Below are 13,199 nucleotides of genomic sequence, written 5' to 3'. Positions count from 1 at the left end.
GCCTATGTTAGCGACATAAATCACCTTCATTGGACATCTAAATAGCTACTGTTAATTTAATTCTGAGCACGGGGTCTGAGGATTTACATTATAAATCTATATCTATAGTAGTATAGAATAGTGATCTATTCCAATATTGCTTCTTAATTTGGGATCTCAGATCAAATCATAACAAGGGGGTCCGTCGTCTATAATGAATATCAAATTGGGGGCCTTTCAAATGAAAATAAATAAATAAAACAAATAAGAAATCATATAATTGGGGTATACACTACCATTTTTTTGGTGTGTGATTTTAACAATGAAGTAAAGACACTCTTATTATTAACATACTACTTAGGTGAAAATGGATGACAAACTATACTGTAGGCTGAAGTCTCCAGAACAGTGAGTGTCCTCTAAAGTGGTCTGTTTGTGCAGGCCTGTGAAGGCTGGGGGTGGGTGGTGCTATCCGCCTGGGACGTGATGGGGCGTGACCAAGAAACGTGATCCCAGTGAGATGTGATGTTACGCAAACTTTTTACACAACATTTGCGTCAATCAATAAAGTGCCAATAAGTAGCCATCTATTATCTTAGTAACTTTTTTCCTCATAGAATCTGCAGCTTGCTCCGGTTAGGTACGGTAGTAACTAATTCACTGTTGCTGCTATAAGGGCGAGTGTTGGCAGGCACTCATTTATGAGTGCTCTGGTTTTGGCTGAACCACGAGTTCCCTTCCAGGCAGATTATGTTGCTCTTTCACATCGCCATCTGCCTGTGGGAGACCCAGAGCTGACAGTGAGGCTGGTTTATGAGAGGAATATGAGCTTTTTGCGCAAGTGGCAATTTCCACCCATCCATATGCGGAATATCAATATTTCACAACTACTACTAAAAGAACTTATAGATCGTTACTTAAGGAATTCTCTATGGCAGGGCATTCACACATTGAAAGTAAATGATTAACTTTACTAGTTATAACATCACACTGCATGTGTAATGGGAATATTACTTTGCCTTGTCAAATTAAAGTCATGCTGTGTAACTTAATTTCTGAAGAAGAAGACATCCTGGAGATGACTTGCAAAATGATTTCTTGATAAGATTGGGAACACGGTTTGATTTATTGAATTCACCCAGCACAATGGAGAGTGTGTTGGTCCCAAGCAGTAAAACAAACTAAACCAACTACTGTTTATATTTTAGACAATCGAGTATCAGAATTTTTCAAGAAAGAGATTCCATGCTGCCCCTTATTATGCCGGCTAAAGGACAATTCTCATGTCTATGCATGAAAAAGGAATTTGGCTTCCTGCTTCAAAGAAAATCCTGTTAGTTCGGTGGAAACCACCACACACAGTCATTATTCTAAAAGGCATTGGTGGCACGGTTTCACAGTGCCAAGGAAAGGGCCATAAGAAAAAGGTTTGCAGGACAGATTTCATTTTGGACAGGAGTATGGACCTGATTATCCCCCATTGTCTGGTGCTGGACTTCTTATCTGTAGGAAAAAATGACTTCCCTTCCTCCTGTGGTCTCTTTCTTTGAGCCTGAGCCTAGGCTTGTGAATCCCTCTTTGGCCCTTCATGAGACAGAACTGGATTAAATGTAAGAGCAGGCAAGTTAAAGTATGTCAATAGGTTTGCTAAGATCTTTCTTTTAAAATCAGAGGTGTTGACGGAGAGCCAAACATGGTCTCCTACTTTGTGTGAGGAAGAAGCAAGACAGAAGCATAAGCTTAAATTCCCTTACTGCCATAATTACCATCCAAATATTCATGTGGTGAATGAATAGTACTGGAAGAGTAATATAAGGTAGAGCGAGACACGGAAAATCAGTAATGAGCGTATACTCTTAGCATTTACCTATTCTTTGCATGTGTCATGTTTTATGACAATTACAGGGTAACATTGTGGCTTAGAACTGCTGTTTAACTCCTCAAGGAACCCAGTTTCCCATTGGTTAAAAGTAGTGCATCATGCCATACATCGCATTGCCGTAAATTGTGTTGTGGTTACGGTTAAGGGGCAGCAGATGTGTACTTAAAGACAACTCATGCACTGAGGCTAGTTAACCCTTTGACTCCATCGATTGATCCCATGGAAGAATCCTCATCGATTCAGCCCTTGTAAACCCTTGAGACTTTTCTTTTGAAAGCAGAGCCAAGGCTTATCGCATATTGTTGTCCTCGCGTGGAAACCTTGTATGGCCAAAACCGTTTGTTTTGTATTTATAATACCAAAAAATAGCCGATCTACAAGCACACAACCCGCGAGGCGTTGTGTGCTTGTAGATTTGCTATTTTCACTAGTTGTGTGCGACAGTCTTGTATGGTGAAGCAGGGCTTTACTTTACGAAAGAACGCACAAATTTGAAACTTGGAGATACGAGGTTTCTGCCCGACAGTGATGATATACAGTAGGATGGCATATCTGTAGCATGACATAATCGCAGCGGCGTGTGACGAGCACCCACAGGGCGCGAGGAGCCGTTGTTTTGGCATCAACTTTTTAGAGTTGGTAAGAATAAGAATAGAACGCTGTCGGCAGAGCGATGCCAGTGCGGTGGGAGACAAAACGTCCGTGCGTACAGTTTTTTGGGATGATATTGGAGTGACAGCACATTCTGATGCCCGTGTCAGTGCTGTTGATGTGCGTCAGTCTAACTTTCCCTGGCCTGATGCAAGTGCATGTTGTGTCAGACAGGAGAGCTCAGTATCTGGAGCTAACGGCTGTCGGTCTTTTCATGTCACCCATGAGCAGAGAAACAGGAATGCGAACAAAAAGGGTGCGTGACAGCTTGACACATGCTTGTACCTTGAGGCATCTGTTGTTTATAAAATATAAAAATAGGAAATAACTGATTGGCATCTGCAGGGTCACACAGGGGTATGCCTATTACGCCTGTGCAGAGTTAGGAGTAATGCATTACAAAGGAGCGTTGAAATGTCATGTTTTCTACCCTGAAGAAGGCAGTTGTCTGCCAACATTTTGGTTTCCATTTCTCTGTGCCCAGAATAAAATATTGGCTCTTGGGCTACTAGTGTGTGCTTGGCTTCACTGTCTTGTCATTACACGGCTCCATTTGGTTCTATTTGTATACTCATTGGAGTTAAATGAACACTATTTTACTGTGCACACACATAATCAGGTAATGCAACTATTTTTCTCTGCCACTGCAAGGAAAGTTTTTCCAGGCCGCTTATCGCAATCATTAACGGGTAATGCAAAGTAGTGTAGCAAATTACTTATTTCCGGGAATAATGTATAAATGAATTAGCCTAGTAACTGACAAGGAAGTAGTAACGAGTGATGTGTTATTACTAACATAATTGCACCTGCCGTATCTGTTGCCTGGTAACCAGAGTGTGATTCCACTCGCATCTTCCTTCCAAGCACCACTCAAGAATTTGTCAAATTATTAGATTAATGTTATTAGTTCTACTTAATATAATGTGTTAGGAGGACATTCACGAGTAATCTGTTATCCAATTTCACAGGCGGTCTAAAAAAGGCTCTCAGAATCTCTTCCGTCTCAATCAACTCCTCCTTCCAACTCTAATCTCCTTTCCTCCAGCTGGAGTGCGGGGAATCACAGAGCTCTGCAGTCACTCTGAGGAGGGGCTAATCTGGGCACGGGCCTCCCAGGATCGCTACTCTGGTCTTGGGCCAGTGCTCTTTGCCAGCTCCCTGGCGCAAAGCTTAACAGGCCCACTCCACTGTTAGCCTTCTCTGCCAGCCAACATGGGAAGGCACAGTGGAGGAGAGGGGTCACAGGGAGCAACGAGGAGGTTGAGGGAGGGGAGGGAAGAACATAATGCTTCCAAGAGCTCCAATGTGAAATGCAGGGGATGAGAAATGGAGAGGTGGCGGAGAAAAGGAAAAAGAAACTCGCGCGAAACAGAGAAGGGAATGTTAAATACTGCACTCTTAGGGAAAGTGAAAATGAGAGTTCACACCATCCAAATGTAGGATAATGGGTGCAGAATGGATGGGTGGAGAGAGGTTTTGGACGAGTGATGGGACTTCAAGGTCGGGGGAGAGGGTGACTTGACATCCAGTAAGAGTGAGGTGAGGCGAGGCTGTGTGGGATTAGCGAAGCATGAGTGCCTGACGTGGTGCCACTGGTGAGGGTGACAAACACTGTCAGGAAGCCATGGGTAGCCAGCGCTGCACGACTCCACTGACATAGGAGAAGAGAGATGGGGTGACTGAAATGAAACCGAGCAGCAAAAGAAAAAGCATAGTGGAGCAATACATAAATATTAATTGAAGCATCTTCTGTGAAATGAAGGAAAAAAATGAACTTTAGTCAAGGTGAGGAAGTCAGAAAGGTACAGGTGTGGTTCAGACGGCTCACCAACACTTGTGGAGGAAGATGAGAGGAGAATATACGACTACCGTATTTTCCGGACTATAAGGCGCACTTAAAAGCCTTTAATTTTCTCAAAAAACTACAGTGCGCCTTATAGTCCAGTGCGCCTTATATATGGATCATTCATTGACATTGACATTCCCTTTAGCACAGCTCCATCTGTTGGATGCATAACGCAACGGTAGCGTCTATTATGTGCGCCTTATAGTCAGGTGCGCCTTATATATGAAAACAGTTTGAAAATAGACCATTCATTGACAGTGCGCCTTATAGTCAGGTGCCCCTTATAGTCCAGAAAATACTGTATATTGAATCTTTGCATTACAAAGGGAAATTGTCAGCTGTCCTGGCAAATACAGGATCATCCAAGCATGCTCAGTTTACAGGTTCGCAAAAAATCTTTTGACCAATAATTTCTCTCAAAAATGACTAGAACAGATTCAGAATATACATGTACTTGTACTTGTACAGTATATCACTGAAGAAAAGGACGCCCACTGTCTCTTGTCTCTTAAAAGCAAGGATGTGTGAAAGGAGGACGATACTCCTGCCAGAGAGGAACACCACGAAATAACGTATTGTTTTTATCCTCCCCTCGTCCCCAAATCCTCTCAGATTAAATGTTTTCCCTCATCCTCCATAGAGGAAGTGAGATGGATTCAATCACAGTGTTTTTATATAGCAAAAGGAATTACTCTGCTTACTCCTCAGAAGGAGGCTATATGATGAAAAGGGTTTTATGAAGTACTGCACACGCACAGCCATACAAAATGCTCCTCAACATAGTTTCCAGAAGTTCTGTGGCCGTGGAGAGCGGAGGTCCGTTTCCCAGTGGATTTGTCATCTTGTCAAGGTTAAATGACAAATTGTGCCCCCATGCCCCTCGCAAATATGTGGGCACACTACTGGGTAAATATATGAAAAGAATATCACGGTATACATACAGAAGATTTTTCAATAGCTTGTGGTACCTCTGCTCCAAATAATGTTTTTTTTACATTAAATGTTATTGGATCATTTTAAAAGTTATTGTGTTAATTTTCAATTAAAAAGGTACATTTGTTGTTTTAACACAATTTATTACAATGGGACATCACCATTCCTTGAGCCCTAAACCACTTATCTAGGTTATATAGTCATTGAGATATAATTAGCCATTTTAAGCTGATACAATCTTAAAAATGACGTGTTAGATTTATCTTGATTTTCAGAATGTTAATACACATGTGTAGAGATACTAGAATCAATAGACAATCTTCTGTATCAATTTTTTTGGGGTCAAGTGATATTAAGCCGTCTAATTTGCAAATGGGACTACAAAAATCTTGCCCACACTTTTGTGAGGGGCATGGGGGCTCAATTTGTTATTTAACCTTCACAGATCACAAATCCACAGAGAAATGGACCTCTGCTTTCCACTGACAAGGTACTCCTGGAAATGCCCCAACATGTGCATGTAAGAGACGAGCATTAAGTACAAATATGTGCAAGGCTGCACTGCAGACTATGACAGGCATTGGCACTGTGCACTTAGGCTGGCTGTCTGGCAACGCTTAAAAACGCTCTACAGGTGCTTGGGCAGATGCCCCTGTGCGTGCGTGCGTGCGTGCGTGCGTGCGTGCGTGCGTGCGTGCGTGCGTGTGTGTGTGCGCGCACACGTGTAGTTTGTCAAGATGTGAGGCAGCACGTATTTCCTGCATTATGATGAGTGGGCACTCATGGCAGTGTGAAGCAAGGAAGCCCCTTTGCGTACAGGGAGATACAAACACACTTTCATCATATTGCAGACTAATAGAGTAATAAAAACAAGTACCCCTCAGATTAATGTTATGTAGAAATATATGGCACTCGAGCATATGAGTGTGAGTGAATAGTGGGAATGAAGAAAATCTAAAAAAAAAAAAGGGTTAGACCTCCTTTTTTGAAGGGGGGTTTTCATTGCATTTTATTTTCCTATTTGTGTTTTTTTATCACTGCATGTCATGGATTTGCTGTGCAATCAATAGGTGACACTGTCTCCCCTAAGTCCCTGAGATCAGAGGGACATGAATATCAATACATGCTTTCTCAGATATCATTATAAATGCTGTTTCTCATCTGTGGTTTATTGAGTACCTGTCATAAATGGTAGCCCTTTCACTGACTGTGGATGGGTCCATCAATTCACGTGCGTATGTGTCGGTGTGAAGATAATGTGTATTTTTCCCATTTTGTGAAGCATTTATTATTGAGGATTATTATTCTGTGAAGCATATATTATGACATTATTATTGTCATAAATTACGCCTTGCTCACAGGCCACAGGCATTGCTAGGATGCTAGATGACAAATCCTATTTCAGCAGTCGTGGCTACAGGGATTTCCTCCTTTTCCTCCGTATAATGTGCCGGGGGAAAATTATGTTCTCCCATTTTCTAACTGTAAAACAAATAGTTATAGCTGACAAATGCTCTTGCATGATGATGACATGTGTTATTTATTAACCGGTGCCGGCAGTGATTAATTGTTGAACATGCTTTAGTGGATGTTGTTTGTTTCAGTCAGAAACATCTTAATTAGTAGTTGTTATGGCAAATACATATAGTATGCAAATTTTATTTGCTCCCTGCCCAATCCACAACAATCTTGTATTGGATAGTGCAAAACAACAAGTCCACTGTGGGTGAGCACTGATGGTATCAGTAGTGTACATAACAACATATTGTACTGCCGCTGCATGTAAACAACATATGGTAATACATGTAACGTATTAATCACGTCATTTTATTTTCAGCGGAGAAGACTTAAGAAATGCAGATGGGAAAATAAATAATCAGGCTGCTGTCAACTGGTTGAGTAGGCTGAACGCAGACCTACAGCAATGGTTGTCAACCTGTTCCCACAGGTTGGTCCCCAAATTATTTTAGGGGGTCCCCAGATGATGAACTTAATGTGCAACGTTGTTTTCTCACTCAACAGTAAACACATCAACATAAGGTTTCCCAGTTCAAATATGATTATTTTGGGGGTTGCGGCCTGAAAAGGTTGAGAACCACTGACCTACAGTACCATGCCACCAGTTGGTCCATAACATAGATGTTCTGGTATTATGTGGGTTAGTGGATTCCAGTGCAAGTGCCAGAAGAGGAGAGGAAACTGCTCATGAACAATAACGTTGAATGTGATGAAGACTATAGTAGAGGGTGGTTTATTTTTCCCCCCTAAGGAACACATGAATGATGGCTGGAGTGGTGTGTTTCTGTTGGTGTTGCAGTGGACAAGAAATGCAGTAGCATGCACAGTAGCTGTTGCTTTTGTGGCGCTGGGCCTTTTAATGGACATGTCACGGTTAGATAGAGAAATGGTTAGATAGAGAAACGGAGCGCTTGTCGTGCGTCGCGGGGCGGAACAAGCGGTCGCTTTGACCCACAACAACGTCGCGTCGGCAGGAATGATAGAGCGCACCCCACGGAGGTTAGGGTTAGGCTTAGGCATAGTTTTACTGAGGTTAGGGTTAGGGTTAGGGTTAGAGTAAGGCATAATAAGCTAATGGCTAAACACAGCCGAGCTGGGCTAGTAAATAAACGAAAGAGAGTCGCAAACGAGTGACGTCAGCGCCTGCACTAGTGAATGGCTGACTGGCTGTTGTCGCCATCTGGTGGTGATTGGTGTGTGGTGAACTACAAAACGAGCGTTCTTACCACAGTCTCACTGAGTTACCCAAAATGACTGTAACAGACACATGTAGGCTATGGATGAATGAGTTTGTTGTTGGCGTCCAGGGAGATTATCTGTGGGGCATGCATGACCTGACGGAGCCCACAGTACAGCTTTAACATCAACTAGTAATCTAAAGTACTACTATTTGATCTTGGCATGAATTCTTATTTTGATTCTTCTTTCATTGTAATCTCACTTTGAAATGTATGTATTCTTGCATCAAACAGCTATCTATCTTTTCTATAAGCGAACTGCCCTATAATACAGTATCTGACTTAAAGTCCTGTTCGCAATTTGGTGTTAGGGGAGTTTCTCACCTGAACTGAGTCAGTGGGTCCCTAGACATGAATAATCACAGAGGTGCTCGTCCGCCATAGTGCCAGGAATGGCGCAATGGCCAAATCAAATATGGCTGCCATCGGCTATGATGAAAATCCAACTTTTCTGTATATGCACATGTAATACCTCCATTTGGACTAATTGGGGTATGGGGAATTCATTTCTGATATTGTTTTGACCATTTTGGGTGATTTGGACCTCAAAAGGTCATGGTCAAGGTCATTTTGCTATTCCGAAGACTGTGGGCCATAACTTGGCCATTGTTAGGAGTAAAAACAGGTGCAGTAGGTCTAAATCAACTAATGCTGACATGTATAATTCATTTCTGACATTGTTTTGACCATTAAGGATCATCTTGTCTTTGAAATATCAATGTCAATGCCATTTTCCAAAAACGATTTTGTTCATTACTTGCACTTTTATAGTATTTTTTGTAAGTTTGTTACTATTTTATAGTAAGTTTGTTTTGTTTATAACAAAATACATACTAGTGAGAAATACAACAAGTAAACATCCACATTTAACTTTAAAGGGGGGTTTTAAATGGGTGTTTAAATGAGCAGATAAGACTATTTACGAATAAAAGTGACATAATAAAATTACACAACAAAATCACACACAACATTAAATAACAATTTCCCTCAAAGTGCACCATATTGTGATTGTGTGCATGCAAGTTAGTATGAGGTGTTTTTACAGGATGGATTTGTCATTGTTCCATGGCAAAATATGATGCACAGAACTCCATCAGTGTCGAGTGTCTTGTTTCAGACATGGCAGGAGTGTACAAAAGTCAAAGTGCTCCTTCCATCCATCAGAGCTTGACATTGACTTTTTGAGGCAGTTGTCCTTTGGACAAGTATATTTCCCATTCACTTGTCCGGGGACAAAAGTCACTTGTCCGGATAAAAATTTCATACATTGAAATAATAACAAAAGGACGGCTAATGACCCCCCTTGCTCCCTCCACTCCATAGTATGGGCACTTGTCCTGGACAACAGGACAAGCCTTTATGTCATGTCCTGTTCCATTTTCCATTGGTTCTAGTCTTTCCTCAGGTTCCTTGGCTGTTGCAAGCAAGTGGCAAGAAACGCGCTAGAAAGGTGCCTTGTTGTTCTCAGCAGTTGTACTTCTCTGCAACCAATACTGTGTCTTGTTCTGTCAAGGTCTTTGCCTCTCCAAAGTTTGTTGTCAGAAGCCATAACTACATGTTTAATCCTCACCTGGCCCATGCAGTCATTTCCTGTCTCCAAGGCATATGTGCCTTGATCACTGTCTTGGCTAGTGGTGCTCCAAGATGAGACTGCTTGATGCAGTAGAAGTGAGTCTCACCAGAGCCATACTGCTGCCAGATCTCCTTCATCCCCAGTGCTTGGAAATATGGGGTGTAATATAGCAGTAATGTGAAGGAGACAACAACTCTCTGGGGTCCGCTCATAGTTCCGACATCTCATTATTCTGACCATTAGGTTAGTGAAGGTTAGGATAGGCTTAGTTATAATGGAGGCTGAACATGCACCAGGTGTCAGCCTCCTCAATCCTATTCAAGATGTCTGGGATCTCTTCTCCACTAGCGACATCATCAACAGAGACAACAGAGCTGATAATGGTAAATGGACTGCATTTACAGTATATAGCGCTCTTCTCCAAAGCACTGTACAATATATTTCACATTTGCCCATTAACACACACATTCACACATACATTCACACCGTGAAACCATGCAAGGTGCTCACCGGGAGCAGTTAGGGGTTCAGTGTCTTGCTTAAGGACACTTCGACAAATAAGCAGGAGGAGCCAGAAATCGACCCTGGAACCTTCAGATTCCAAGGCAGCCGTTCTACCTACATCGCCACAAGCTTGAATGGACACCATATTCCGAACACACAGCTGGAGAGCTGTGTGTTCTCCTCAGACACCCAGAATTTGTAAAGTTGATGAGGGATGGGTGCGTCTGTTATCTCTGATGATGATGAGTGGCTCCCTGCAAAAGGGGCTGGAGGTGAAGAGATCCCAAAGATTGAACTAGATTGAGGAGGCTGTCACCAAGCTGCTGGTACATGTGGATTGTGGAGTCAACTGGCCCTATTATAACTAAACCTACCCATAACCGTAACCTAATGGAGGGAATAATGGGTCGCCAGGATTATGAGTGGACGCCAGAGAGTTGTCGTAGTGATACTTCCAAGCACTGGGGATTAAGTAGATCTGGTAGCAGTATGGCACTAGGTGTGCAGCGGCACATGCTTCTACAGCATCAAGCAGTCTCTCATCTTGGAGCACCACTAGCCAAGACAGTGATCAGGGGACATATGCCTTGGAAACTGGAGATGACTGCATGGGCCAGGTGGGGACTAAGCATGCAGCTATGGCTTCTGACCAAATACAATATCTAACACACTTTGGAGAGGCAAAGACCTTGACAGAACAAGACACAGCATTGGTTGCAGAGAAGTACAACTGCTGATACCAACAAGGCACCTTTCTAGTGCATGTCTTGCCACCTGCTTGCAACAGCCAAGGAACCTGAGGAAAGACTAGAACCAATGGAACATGGATGGATGCAAGGAACACTTCGACTCTCGAGGATATGGCTGCCTTGCTGATCGGTGCATCATATTTTGCCATGGAACAATGGCAAATCCATCCTGTAAAAACACATCATACTAACTTGGATGCACACAATCACAATATGGTGCACTTTGAGGGAAATTGTTATTTAATTTTGTGTGTGCTTTTGTTGTGTGATTTTATTTGTCACTTTTATTCGTAAATAGTCTTATTTGCTCATTTAAACACCCATTTAAAACCCCCCTTTAAAGTTAAATGTGGATGTTTACTTGTTGTATTTGTCACTAGTATGTCTTTTGTTATAAACAAAACAAACTTACTATAAAATAGTGACAAACTTACAAAAAATACTATAAAAGTGCAAGTAATGAACAAAATCGTTTTTGAAAAATGGCATTGACATTGATATTTCAAAGACAAGATGATCCTTAATGGTCAAAACAATGTCAGAAATGAATTATACATGTCAGCATTAGTTGATTTAGACCTACTGCACCTGTTTTTACTCCTAACAATGGCCAAGTTATGGCCCACGGTCTTCGGAATAGCAAAATGACCTTGACCATAACCTTTTAAGGTCCAAATCACCCAAAATGGTGGAAACAATATCAGAAATGAATTCCCCACACCACAATTAGTCCAAATGGAGGTATTACATGTGCATATACAGAAAAGTTGGATTTTCATCATAGCCGATGGCAGCCATATTTGATTTGGCCATTGCGCCATTCCTGGCACTATGGCGGACGAGCACCTCTGTGATTATTCATGTCTAGGGACCCACTGACTCAGTTCAGGTGAGAAACTCCCCTAACACCAAATTGCGAACAGGACTTTAAGTCAGATACTGGATTATAGTGGGTACGATCGTGTTGGCAGGTTAGCTGCAGTTGGTGATGAAATCTCTTTCCCCTCTGCATGTGGGAATTATACCAACAACTGAGTTTCAATAACTCTGTTGAATGGATCCCTAAACAGACATTCTGGGAATAAAAGTCTTAATATAGTCTAATCTATCATCTTGTGGGATCATGATGTGCATGTGCAGTGCAACAAAGTGTAGCACGATAGGCCTGGCCCACCGGTATGGTTGCAAGTGGCAGTGTGCGCCTGTGCGGGTCTAATCTTTGTAAGATTCCTTGCTTATACTGTCTTGTCACCTGCTCACCTGCTTAAGAGGAACTGGGTGTGCGGTAGTCTTCTCTTCACAAACAAATACAAGTAAACAGGGAAGCTGCAAAGCATTTTACAAAAGCAATATACATCCCAGAGGCACTTCATGGGCAGTGTTTTTTCTACAGCCCTCTAAAAAAGACAGACCCTCCTCCACCTCGTAAAAAGGATCATTCTATCTCATTGTTTTGAACAGAATTGATTATGAAAATGACTACTGTATTGCAACAGTATAGTTGTATTATTTTCTCTGGCAAAAAATAATGTTCAATGTATAAGCAATTAAACCGATTTTGTAATTTGTCTCTTTTCTGTGGATTATAATCGCAATACACATGACAGCATCCCTACCTTATACTGCCTATACAATTGTCTCAACTCTAATTAATTTATTTTTCTATCAGAGGCTCCAGGATTTATAATTGTATATTATGCAGTATGCATACCCCTCCCCCAGCCTTTTCAGAGTATCCTGCAAATACAATTGTACGAGTCGAATTTTACAGTGCACTGTATTCTGATGTGTGCCTGGTCACCTCGTACTTTTCCACTGACTTTCCCTGCACCCTCCTTCTGCTGGCCAACTGTATGAGCAGGATCTAATTCCAATTCTCTTTTATTTGTTCAACAAAAGTTGGATTAAAGTCTTGCCTGTAGATACAAATTCCAAATGTTCCTCTTGCACTGAGTAGCTGCCAGAACAGTTACTTAGATCAGCCGCCTCATCAGTCAGTAGGGAAAACCACTTGGCAAGTTGGCATCCGTGCATTTGTGAATAATTTTGTCTTGAATTATTGTTATTGTATTATAATGCTGCTAAAAAGGTTATCCATTGTTTTTATCTTTATCAACAACAGCTACCAGACCTGTTGGCTGGTCTTTGAAATGCAGAGAACCTGTATGGTGGTTACTCTGCGATTGGCTAGCTAGTTTTTAGGTCAACCAAGGACAGAATACATCCCATCACTGATTAGTTTGTTGTTCGGCCAACCGGAATACCAATGCTGTAGCTTCCTCAGTATGTGGGAGAGTGTAACTATGTTCTGTCAGCGCTATGTTAA

This window comes from Nannobrachium achirus (assembly GCF_963921795.1).
Source record: "Nannobrachium achirus genome assembly, chromosome: 10".
Classification (NCBI taxonomy): Eukaryota; Metazoa; Chordata; class Actinopteri; order Myctophiformes; family Myctophidae; genus Nannobrachium; species Nannobrachium achirus.
The sequence above is the reverse complement of the archived record's forward strand: the minus strand, read 5'-3'. Positions refer to the sequence as shown.